The sequence below is a fragment of the Megalops cyprinoides genome, chromosome 9 (genome assembly GCF_013368585.1).
Source record: "Megalops cyprinoides isolate fMegCyp1 chromosome 9, fMegCyp1.pri, whole genome shotgun sequence".
NCBI lineage: Eukaryota > Metazoa > Chordata > Actinopteri > Elopiformes > Megalopidae > Megalops > Megalops cyprinoides.
In genome coordinates, this window is record NC_050591.1 from 37,640,238 (window position 1) to 37,653,467 (window position 13,230).

The 13,230-nt window shown below is 40.2% G+C and overlaps 1 protein-coding gene across 1 annotated transcript in view; it reads right to left on the reverse strand.

The window, feature by feature from the left end:
• The window catches only part of LOC118782841 (D(2)-like dopamine receptor), a 40,599-nt gene extending 28,145 nt beyond the window's left edge, over positions 1-12,454 (reverse strand). Inside the window, exon 1 of the mRNA XM_036536437.1 lies at positions 11,861-12,454. The gene's annotated coding sequence lies outside the window, so the exon portion shown is untranslated. The remainder of the gene's footprint in view (positions 1-11,860) is intronic.
• Positions 12,455-13,230: the final 776 nt, after the last annotated feature.

The window sequence follows — 13,230 nt, forward strand, 5'->3', positions numbered from 1 at the left end:
TTTATTTTGCTAGTGGAAATTCTTACCACCTGAGAATTAAAGTTACAGCAAAACGACAGTGGGGAGATGCTTGGGTATGCACAGCAAAGTGTATCCACCTTAGAGAGGCCTGGGAGTAGTGAGAGCTGTATTAAGGAAAATAATACCGTCACACCCATTTTTTTGTTTCAAAATAATAAAAGAAACACCCACACACATTCTGCATGTGTGCACTGACTTATTGGCCGTATCTGTCTAAATAAAGTCAGGGTGATTCATGCAAGATTTAGTTTGCAGAGTTGTCTTGTTAATATTTTATTAGCGGAACGTTTAGTATTCCTTCTTTGAGGTACCTACAAAAAATTGCCAGATGTTCAAATGTTTTTTGTCTCCAAAATGCAATTTTTAACAATTGTTGTTTGAGATCCACATGATTTTGCCAAAGTACAGTCTACATGATACATGCTAAAATGATATATTTTTTTAAATATAGCAATGAATTTCATGTATAGTGTGTAGCATATAATGTCAAAAATAAGTTTTACCTTCAGCTGTCATTAAAAATAGCATCATGTACACTCAAATTAGATGTGCTATTTAGATGATAAGCTAACCATAAAAAGGTCTTAGGTAACAGGTTTTAAATGAACTTCTGGTACATTTCTGGGACAAAAGGCAACGTCTGAGATACTGTGTCCATCACTGAGACATGGGGGTTGTGGGGTCCTTGTTCCTGCTCCTGTTTTGGTGTAAATGTCTGCATGTCTGCGTGGCCTGCATCTCCTTTTTCCCCCAACTGCCTGTAGTTTTCAGACTTGCAGGATGGGAATTGGAGAGTGGAGTCGATCCCAGGAACACAAACCAAAACCAAAAAGAAACAGAAGTTTCTTTGGCAATTAAGTGAATTTCTTTTCCACTCCAAAAAAAAAACAGTTATAGTGTGCAGTGTGCACAAGAAATATCCGCCCACATGGCCAGTATTAATAGGAACAGTAATGAATGTGATAAATCTGTTTTCAGAGGCTGTGTTTAACAAGCCGAGCAGCAGCCACTCTACCTTCACCATCTGTGGGTCTCCCTGTAAGCTGTTACTACCAACACACCCTTCAAATGACACAAATTCAAATGTTCTTATCCTTTGGGTGATTTAAAATTTATTTAAAAAAAAAACTACTAGAATTGCTTCTAAAAATAGAATACGATAAGATACGATAGATATGATGCTTAATTTTTTCCTGGAAAAGAACAGGAATGAAAAACTTTTGGTTCTCTACAGTAGGAAGAAAAAAAATCCATTTAAAATCCCTGATGGGAATAGTTGGAGTATCTAGAAAGTGGTTAAGTAGGGCTTACTGTACATGTGAAAATTTAGCTGACAAGATACATTCAGTTCACTTTTAAAATGGCTGTGAATGTCAGTGACGTTCCTTACCTGTGCATGTCTCCACAAGGTGTACAGCCAGTGAGAAGTACAGAATCAGTTTCAAACAATTCCGATTCAGAAACATACACCCAGCGCTCGCGGAGCTCTGGTTTAAACATTAGAAGCGACTCTAAATGACGAAGCATTTGGAGGATCTTTTGAAGAACGTGGCATTGATCTGTGAAGTGTCTCTGGGACTGATGAGGCCTCTGAAGAGCTCCATATTGCAGAGTCACTTTCTTGATCAAAGTGCCTCATACGGTGTGCTGTGAGTGTGGAGATCTGAGATGCTGAAGACATGTAAAAGTGAGGAGGTGTCTGGCTAGACATTGTTCACTTTCAACAGTGCGGACAGATAGGAAAGGAAGGGACCGTGTAGGCTCTCACTCTGCTCGTTATCTCCTCCTTTAAATATTATCCCTGCACTTCCATTGATCTTCAATGCCTCTTTCCATCCATGTTTCACTGCCATAACTTTTTTGGCCACGCATTTAATTAACCATCATTTTCCGTTTGAAGATTTTATTATTTTGCTGTTTTTAATCTGAAATGATATGCATTCCTTTCACACAGATGCTCCATGTATTCATATGTAAAAAGGCAGGGGGATATATTCACTGTCAGAGGTCCCTTGCGCCATACCTGCAGTGCTGTTTAGAAATGACATGTTCTTATGCTACCCGGCATGCTCTGCAGTATGTTATGCCTGTGTACTGAAACTACACTGTGTACTTGAAACTACACTGTATACTGAAACTACACTGTGTAACAGTTTGGTTTCATGTCAAATAGTCCAGCCAAAGAGCTTAACTCCCTTCTTTACCCGAAAGCTGTGTTGATTTGATTCCCTGGAAGGGGGTGTTCGGGGTGCAGACATGAGCAATCACGAGCAGTCTTCAGAGGCTGATATTTTAGACCGCAAATGTGGTAAGACACCCTCGCCAGCTTTCGCTTTTCATTTTTTTTTCATTTCTGTTCTGCATGTGCACACCCTAATGCTCCAAACTGCATGCTAGACGAGTCTGTCTGACAAACAAATATAAATACATGCACAAATTGAGAGAGCGTGGCAATGAATCTTTCATTTCTCTTTAGCCTTGATTACCTGTCCCATCCTCTCAGTGTCAGCCTTTGAGATGGAGGCTGTCTTCTTTGTGCTGCCTGGCTGGTGTGTCTCAGAGGAAAATGAGAACACGAGCAACTGAAAGATGATGTGACAGAGCTGTGACCAGGACAGGGTCCCATAGATTACAGAACGAGTACAGTGGGGTGATACAAGGTAATTAAGGAAATGTGACTTCAGGATATTCACACACACAGTTTATTTTACCTAGAAATAAGAACATAAAAACATAAGAACATATGATGACGAGAACAGGCCATTCGGCCCAACTAAGCTCGCCATTTCTTAATTAAAGAGTATCCAAAACTGCATCAAGTCTAGACTTGAACACAGCAAGGGTCTCTGCCTCAACTACATGACCTGGCAACCTATTCCATGTATTGATAACTCTTTGTGTAAAATAATATTTCCTTATATCAGTGCGGAACTTACTCTTAACTAGTTTCCATTTATGTCCTCTTGTTTTACAGACTGAACTCACCCTAAAGAGTCTATTATAGTTGGCCTTATTGATTCCTTTTATAAATTTAAATACCTCAATTAAATCACCCCTAAGCCTCCTCTCGCTTAGTTTATAAACTGAAAATAAACTGAAAATGTATCATTCATATTGTATTTGAACATTTCCTTATCTTTGACAGCGAAAGCCTTATCAGACAGCTTTGATGTTTCTTTAAATTGCCCCATATGGTGTTTTTGTAAGAACACATGCAGTCATGTGGTGAGAATACGCACCCATGTTCTGTGGTTTCAGCGTATAGGTTTCTCTGTTTTTTCAGATCATAAAAATACCCTGAAAAGCGAGCTGAAATCTTCTGTTCATCATAAAACCGTTTATCAGCTAAATGAAATGTCTTCAGCAATACTTTAATTAAAGCATACCAACAATGATTAATGGACAGTCACAAATCCAATTGGATTCTTACTTTACACAGGGTATTAATGTAAAATTGATTTTTTTTCCTCTTTCGCCAAGCATAACTAAGACTATTATTCACATGTTCTACAACTATAGCTGAATGAATTCATTTTCATATCATTTCTATATGCACATATTCATTGTTTCATTGCATTTTCCTACAGAATAATGAAAACTATGTAACTGATCCTGGTTCTCTTATCAGCCAGGAGTCTGCTATAGTGCAGTGTTAAAGTGCTATGATGCTATGACTTCATTCAAGTCTGAATTCAAATTAATCAGCTTAATATTTTCTCAAAGTACCAGCTGAAAATTGTGTTTATGTTTTATACAAAATAACATTTTTGAACATGAGTACTGTTCATTTACTCCAAACTACAGCTAGAAGAATTTAAGCCCCAAAAGGGGTTATTAGCAGAGAGAAGGATGCAATCCCTGCAAAGCCATGACACTCTGCAATCTCATGGATATTCACAATTATACTATCGGTTTGTATGCTAACTTGATGACAAATTTGTTCAAAGGATGTATTAGCAGGGCTTTATTTGGCAAAGCCCTCTAAATAGAAAACTGCCAAATCGGGTTACTGTAACCAGATTTCCCAGCTGTCTGTCATCTGAGACAGGAAGAAAGACAGGGACCTTTCACGGGGATTCCAGAGAAGGAATTCAATTCAAGGGAATCTTTTCTACTCTGCGAGATAATTGCCAATTTTATAGCAAATTTGTAAATGCATGTGCTCATATGGGTATATTTATTTTGTGTGGATTTTCATTTTTAGAGTCACCAGCTGTACAGTGAGTTACCCCCTCCATCACATTCTCTGTACTCCGTACACAGCAAACAGGAAGAGCAAAGAGTGTCATCTCCTGACATTGCAACCAATGGTTATTTATCATACTAAAAATCCCGCAGTGCACCACAATGGATTGAGCACTGATTGGAGGCTAGGTGAGTCTTCTCTGATGTCATCCGAGGAACTTCTAGCTGTTAATGAACGCTGGGATGAGATTAGTGGCCAGTGTAACCCACCCAAACCCTAGTAGAACAACCACCAGCTCAGAGAAGAAATAAAACAACAAAAAACTATAATTACATGTATGGCTTTAAAAAGCAGTCCTTTTGTCCTTTTACTACACAGATAAAGGCCAGAATAAAAGCCTAAAAGATTTTATTTACATATGTGATTAAAAAGATTTTCAAAAAACATGGGCTTTACAAAGATTTACAAGGAGCATGCACTCTGAGGTTAATAAGACATTCTGAATGCTCCTTGTGTCTGAAGTTATTTAGAATTATTTCTAATCACAGAATTGAAGCTAACTGATGAATTGTGGCAAGGTCAAAGTGTCAGCATTGAAAATGTACATTCGCGAAGCTTATTTATGATAAGTTACAGCATAAACACTCTGAAGCCCTATTATCAAAAAAAGGTGGACACTTCTTGGAGGTCTTAGGCTCCACTTTGGATAAAATGTATTAAAACAGCATTCTATTATCCAGGAGCCTCTGATAAAAGAGTGATTTTTAAAAATGTGTGATTAAGGCAGAGAGGGACTGAATATGAATTTGATGATGCCCTGGGCAGATACGGCGTTCTGCTCTGTCTGAGGGTGACATCGTGCATACAGAGCAGTGATGGGAAGTTGTCCATGCGTTACTGGTTCATAGGGCCAGACTTTATCTGAATTACTGTGCTGTGAAGCAGCTCAGCACACATACCCTGCAAAACGCCCGTCACTGCACTATTACCCACAATGCATCTGTTTTAATGCTGTGGCCTTAGCAGAAAGGCAGTGGGAACCATGTCAATCAATCAATTGATCATCAATCAAAACGCATTAGTCATGCCTGTAGTTCATTTTCATATTTGCATTATCACCAGCATCGGACAGGGTACATCTTTCAGAGGGAAGGAAAAATAAATAAATAAACAGAAGGAAAGCCAAAGCCAACTGGGGAAAACTGACCCCAGCAAAGAGCTGGGATACAGCCAGCCTGAATCTTTAATATGTCTCAGCCAGTGACCGAGCCCACAGCATCCTAAGGATCAGGGTAGATTCTCTACACACAAGAATCCCAGACCGATAACCAGTATTCCCAGGCAATTCAAGGGCTATTCAAGGACTTAACAAACCCAACCTGGTTTAGCTTCCAACCTCAGATGAGACCTAGAGTGTAATATTGTAATACTAGCCACAGCCAACAGTGTGGTTGGTCTCACTGAATAACAAGCACAGTACAATGAAGCATTGTTCATTCTTAAATATGTACATTTTAAATCAAAAAGTACTCTACCTTTTGCTCTGGATTTAGGGTTCATGGTTAGCTCTGCTGAAATGAATAATCTGGTCCTTGGCGTGCTACAATAATACAGTTTTTCCAGGTCTCTAAATAGTCTATAAATAGTAAAACCTTGCACTTAGCCTAATAATGGCCCCAAGTTAATAACGTTGTCTTCAAAATGAACAAAAAGAAAATCTCTAGGTTCACCATCCCTCTTCTAAACAATACCTTTCAATGATATTCCCATAGAGAAGCTTGTACTGGTTCATCGCCTACATGTCCATTACTTTCCTTAGCTGTTGTTTTTTAGTTCTGTCTAAGTGTTTCCACAACCTGTTCAAATGAAACTAATATCCTGGCCACCAACACATGCTTCTGTTCCAACCCGCAGGGGTTTGGCTATGGTTACTGTGTGTTGTCAAGCTAGCCAGTCCTCTGTTCTGCTGGCTACCTGAGTATCATGGAAAAAACCTTCCTTTGAGCATTCAGTTTGTTGTTTGTTATGAAACCACTTCAGAGAGCTATCTTTTCTTACGGTGTGACACGCAAGTTTTGCTATGAAAACTTATGTATAATTATTATTACCATGTTAACTATGATTCCCTGTGTTGTAGCATTATAGATCCACAGCAATACAATGGCGTAAAGAACTATTCATATTTTACCACAATAACCTTGGCTGCACAGTTCTGCCTTGCAGTGTTTGTTTTGCTTTGGTGGGGAGGCTTTTTATTATTGATATCAGTAATTTCTCTGCAGTTGATCAAACTGAATGTCAAACTCAAATAAAATATGTTCAAATAGAAACACAAGCCTCCTACAAAACTGAATAATCCAAAGAGAAGTTGTGAGCACTTTGTGGACCACAGCGTTAAAAATTCTGAGGAGTATGCGGGAAGGGATTCTGGAAGGAATGCTCTTTCTTAAATAAAACATTGAAATGAACCACATGCTGAGTGTGTGCCATTTCATCTTTCCTTTCTACTCCGCAAGATAATTGCCAATCAACCCCAGCTGTGATCCAGAGCCGCTGCCAATGGGAAAGTTTGCTCATTAAGTTCATATGAACTTAATGAATGGGCATTTGAGGTCATGGTAGATGTATCATCTATATTTATCCATATGTCATTCCAATGTTTTCTTCAACTGTAAAAAAACTAACATAGGTGGCTGGTTGAAGTTAAAAAAAAAAAAAAAAAACACTAAATAAATGAAATTAGTACATGTACTTAACAAACCCACAAACAAGCCATAAATACTTCATCTGCAACCACTAAGGCTTCACCATAGGCTGCTCACTCATGTAGTCATAAAAATATCATTAAGAGACAAATATTGTATTATTATACAAATTTCATAGTAAACAAGATTATATTTTCTATTGTTAAGTAAAAATCTCAGAAATACCTTTTTTGTCCTACGAACAGAAGGAAAATGAAAAACCTACTGAATCAGTAAATTACAAAATACTCATTGGCTTCCATATGTAGCTAATGTGAGCTAATAACTCCCTGGTTACTAAGCAGAATTTCCACATGCATGACTACTCTTATGAAGATTCATGAAGGTCATCTGAGATGCCTCTCAATGACAGACAGTTTTCTCAGTAAAAACGGAGTCTCAGCAGCACACTTCCACCCGTCTCTGATCCCCACAAACTTGCTCAAACACTCTCTAACAGTTGTTGGTTATGGGTACCGGCAGTACAGTGTTTTACTGCCAACAGTGGGAGGCAGAACTACAGCGAAAGCTTTAGGTCCTGCAGTGAGTTTAACTGAGTGCAATCAGGGGATTTTATCATGTTAGCAGGCAGCAGTAAGGCTAGAAAAGGGCAAAGCAGATTGCCAGTTTGAATCCCTGGTGAGACACTGCTGCTTTACTCTTGAGCCGGGTACTAAACCTGAAATGTTAAAATAAAATATTCAGCTGTATGAATGTATTATGTGTGAAAACCTCAGAGATGTGCCTCAGGTCACCTTTGAATTTCATTGTCTGTGATGCAAATTAGTAAATGCTAGGCAGATAACATCAGTGGAGATGGCAGAGCCACCGGCACACATGGGAGGGATGCAGCGTGTCTGAGAACAAACAATTCAATAAAACATCCTTTGAGTTTGCAAATGTGATTATGGTGGAAATCCATGTGTGTGTGATTTAGAGGTCAATATCTGCAGCCTCACGAGTTCCGTGAGAATTGATACGCATGGAGATTAACACTGAGAGGATCCTGGGTAATCTAATCTCTGCCAACGGCGCTGAATATTCCTAAAGTGATTTACAAAGAGACTCCTAAAAAAGGCGAGAGTATAATTACATTTAGATTGACAGTTTCTGCATACACAGTCCAATGCCGTGGAATAGGAAGGCGATTCAGATCTGTGCGTAGATAAAAATGAGAAATGATTCCATGTCAATCTGGGTGTGCTGGCAGGATTTGGGGGACCATCCGAGCAGCCAGTGTTAAAAATGCAGAGAACCTTACATTTCCAGCTGCGGAAAGGAAAATATAGAGTAATACAATGGAGGATAGCGTACACTGGACCCCCTGCTGCCAGCAGCATTTCCACTACACCACACTGCCTCCCCATATACAGGCTAACAAAAAACCTGAATAACTAACACTGACAGCCTGGATCATATTTTTATTAATGAATCTTTACCGATCAAAGATTTACTCCAGAATTGTAGCCATGGTCAATATCCTCTATGCTCTGAGGGTAACATGACAGTTAAATCCACCCCTATTTGAATAGTGATTTGCTAGCAAAAGATAAGCGTGTCCAACAGTATTCCGTAATTCAAGATTATCGCAAGTACCTGTCTGACTGGGGGTTGCTGTTACAGGCTATGAGGTGAGCTGCCCAATGCCCACAGCAGAGAGCCAGCATGAGCTTAAACCGGGAGTGAGAGCAGGTCAGCTCAGAGTAGTGATGCTAAAAGCTTGTCGGTATGATTCAGGCTGCTCTGGCCACGTGTCTCCTTCCATCTCTAAGAACTGTGCTGACCACCAAACTTTTACTCCCTCTTCAGCAAAGTGAAATGTTGTGTGTGCTAATTGAACCATCTCCTGTGTGGAAATGGACGTTTAGTGGTCTGGTAATTCATCTGTATTCACTGCGTTACCTTGAATGGACTGTGCGTACACTGAAACCACCAGCCTGTGTCACATTCAGTATGAACCTGAACCCACCCTGTGTCACGCACAGTATGAGCCTGAAACCACCCTGTGTCACGCACAGTATGAGCCTGAAACCAGCCTGTGTCACGCACAGTATGAGCTTGAAACCAGCCTGTGTCACGCACAGTATGAGCTTGAAACCAGCCTGTGTCACGCACAGTATGAGCCTGAAACCACCCTGTGTCACGCACAGTATGAACCTGAAACCAGCCTGTGTCACGCACAGTATGAGCCTGCCTTGTGCCACGTCTCTGAATGTGGGACCAGGAAACTCCGTGTGGGTGGGAGAGAGGGCATGGAGCAAATTACAGGATTTAGTGAGCTGAGCTTTGACAGCCATGACAGCTTTTCAGCGATGCACAGGCAGGACTTCATGTCCTCTACTTTCCCATCAGGTAACCGCGAAGAAGCGTGACACTGTGAAAAGATCCAGCTGTGTGTGTCTGCGTTGGCGCTTTGTGGGCCAGTCCTACCCTGACCCCAGTCAGATCCCAATCTGCACCTGCAAGCCCCACCCACCTGTCACCAGTGAGGGCACTTTAAACTTCCACCTGAGCCTGACCCGGCCCCAGCACCACCTCATCCCTCAGCTCAGGGAGAAAGAAATGGAACAGGATGCTTACCCGTATGGAGAATGAATCACATTTTTCAAGTGACAAAAACTATGTACTGCCATGAAATTGGACTGAATATCTTATCAAACTGGAAAAAAAAAAACGTTTTCTCCTTTGAAATTCATGAAATGTAAAAAATAGGTTCTAAAAAAAGACTCATATTAATGTTTTTTTTTATATACTTTGTTAGCTGAAGTTTTGAAATAACAGACGGATGGTGTTGGGGCTGTTGTGGTTTCCTCAGGACTCAGGGGCACAAACAGCTAGGCTGAAAGAACATACTGCCCGCGCTCACTGTTGCCACACTGTTACAGAGGCAGAGAACCGCTCCTGAGCAGTTAGAGAAGGCTGCTTAAGATGCACAAAGTCCCTCTCTGCTCTTGCTTTCTTAGATCAGTGGTACCCAGATGGTGTGCAGTTTCACTAATCTTTATAATATATGGATTGGCTGCTTCAGTCAGTGAATTCAACGACCCTCTCAGATGATTGAAAAATTAGAGAACCTGTGATCTGGAAAAGCGACGTGGCTATTCCAAACCCCTTCCATAAAGAGTAAGATGCATGCCTAATCTACAGATAATGTCTTCCAATTAAAAAATACCACGGTTTATGCTGAAATCGATACCAAATGATGTAGTTTTAACTGATTTTATTGAGAGGGACCCTGTCTCCTGAAATAATAATACTAAGTTTCCTGTGAGATTCCAGGCTTATATGGTCATTTCCATCTAAGCCCAACCGAAAAACGGTCTGATAGAATCATTACTGAATCACGACTCTGCATGTATACCACACACGACCACTGAAACACTAGGAGGAAAGGACTAGATTCCTTGTCCATGTTACTCAATTTATCTCACTGTTCACAAGTCAGCCTGTAAAAACTGGTAATAATCTGTCAAAACTCATCACTCTGAACACTGGACACACTGGCTCAGCGATACGCTCCCTCGCAAATGCTACTCCCCCTGTTCACAAATGACCGCTTGTGCGTCTCATTTCGAATGGCGCTGAAACCATGTACAAGGCTGAGAACACGGTGAGGTGACGCTCATACAACAACCTTCAGATAATCTCTGGTTAATTCCCCTAAAAGAAAAAAAGACCAGTACAGACGCTGTGAATAAATAAATGAACGTCAAGTTTTAAAGTGAATTCAGTTGACTTGTGAGTATGAATCTTTAAAAAATCTGGGAGCGAGTGTCAAACATACACTACTATGCGATGAAAACAGATATTTGACTTAAGATTTTTTTTTATTGTTCTGCTAACCGTTACCACATTAATATCATAGGTGGAACTGCATTGTTTGCCGATGAGAAATTGTAAAGGTCTGTACTGCTCCCGAAAGCTTGCTAAACCGATGCTTTAATACAACGGTCTCACCGATCTGACAAACGCCGCGTTCGGCTGCGACACAGACGACAACATTTAATTCAACACGGTCAGGCTTTCGGCTCATTAATAAACATACTGCCACGGCCTTTGATGTGCTGACTTGGAGATTAGGTTTACATAATCATTAATTAACCATCGTTTGGTGAGGCCTTTTGAGGAGTGATGTGCAAATAGTCGTTTTACTAATTAAGTAGCAGGCAAATACCTATCAAGTCCTGCAGAAACCCCCTATAAGACCACCACTGGTGCAAAGGGCAGTCCAGTGAGAGTTTGACCACAAGCTGATTAGAAATTTAATTGTGAACATTAATAAACTGTTTGAACGAATTGTTAATCACACACATGATCGCGCGCACACACCTACACACATACACACTCACATGTTATGATCGAAACATGTTACAAGTACAAAAACCAACTCGCATTAAAAGTTTGGTGATATATTCTGACAAGTCTTGATGTATGACCGAACTCCCAATGTTTAAGAAATTATCTACATCTCTTTTTTCCCTGACTCATATCAATTATTGAAACCGAGAGATCTCAAGGATCTCCAAATTTTATTCCTCTTTGAAAAAAACTCCATCTAACACAGAAATCAATAACATTTCCGCCGTGTGAACGAACAGTACCTAGTCAACTTTCCTATTAATAGCATGTATTCTACTGAGCAATGCTACATCCTTCTTTGTATCACAGTGAGACTTGGGCGGCAGTAGTTATGTAGACTACTTCGCTGTTTAAGGTTTATGGAATGCCAAAGACAGGTAAAGACACATTTCCGTTTACAAATCATTCGCTCCTGTACGCTTCACATCCCATAGATTTCATCTTAATTCCCCCTACGCACACACACATACTTTATTTTTCGAATACTGTTTTATAAAACAAAGAAATACGGGATGAAGACGAACAAATTCGTACTGACAAATAATCTTACCTTCAAGCCATAAGATTAAATTAAAACAAGGTCCAGGTTTCCGTCCGTTAACTCCAGGAACATCCAAAACCTAGCTCCGTCGTTTATCTCCTTATGAGTTGCCCATATTCTGCTTCATTCACCTATTTCGCGCAAAGTAAAAACAAAACAAAAAACTGTGCTCGGCGGAAGGTGAACGGTGTTCTAGATAAACAAAGTACAAAGTTTCAAAGTCAAAAACAAAAAATACAGTGATAGAAGCCACTGATTCTAATTCCTAAAAATATTACAGTTATGCCTCTGTATTTTTCTTGTTGTTTCATATTCAATATGTGGATTCAGGCGCAGAAATCTGTACATTATTTTGTATTTCATCTAGCTCCGCTGAAAAAAACGTACAGGCAGCCAGACGCTGTCCCCCTTCGCTGTACTTTCGGTGAAGTGAAACATGTAAAAATCGGTAAAGGATGCTTCCCGCTGTACCACCGCGATGCGGTGCGCATTTACGCACAACCTTCAGCACCAACTGAGGGACGGCGCTCCATCCGGCAGGAATTGTGCGAAATAAAGGCGGGGCTAGCGCTAACCCCGGGAACCAGAGCACCGCATTCTAGCTATAAAGCCCTCCTTTCTTAATTTCGATCGAGATGGTTTTCATCTCGGGGGCAATGATTTGATTCTTGCTCTTCGTAATTCTGAGACATTTGAAGCGAACTATAGTTAAATGTAGCCTAAAGGTGGCGTTATCGTGCTATCTTCGATGCACTCGAATTTAGAATAAATAAAATAATAGATCCTGGGTCATTACAAAAAATGCACATGAACAAGTGTTCTGCGCTTCAGTCTCAGCAAATATGACAATTACAATAAAACTTTAATGCACCCTTTCTTCTCACCTCACTGAACGTATGCCCAACGGTGCTGCGTTTTCGATTTTACTGATGCCACAAAAGACCGCACAATAAAACAATTTAAACAAAGAAGTAGAATACAATAGCGAATTTAACGTATCGCCAGTACGATCGGTTAACGCTAGTTACGTACACAAGTCTTTACATCAAGTGTGTTCAGTTTATCAAGTATAGTTTCAAATGTGGCGTTACATTTTTCCGAGCAATATTTTCGCTTTTTAGACCGTCGGGAATAAAACGAATCTAACGTATAAAGGAAAGATCAACAGTTAAACGGCATAGTGTTTTCTCCGTTGATGACAGACACGTAGTCATCGACCTTTTGAGCACCTGCACGTGTATTTATTGGTCTCTGTATTCCAAAAAGACTTAAGACGCACGAAACAGCATACTGGCATCCACCACAATGAAACAAACATGGTTTAATTTCACCCGGGGGTAAAAAGAAATGGAAATGAGCTCTTCTTTCAGCGTATGCTT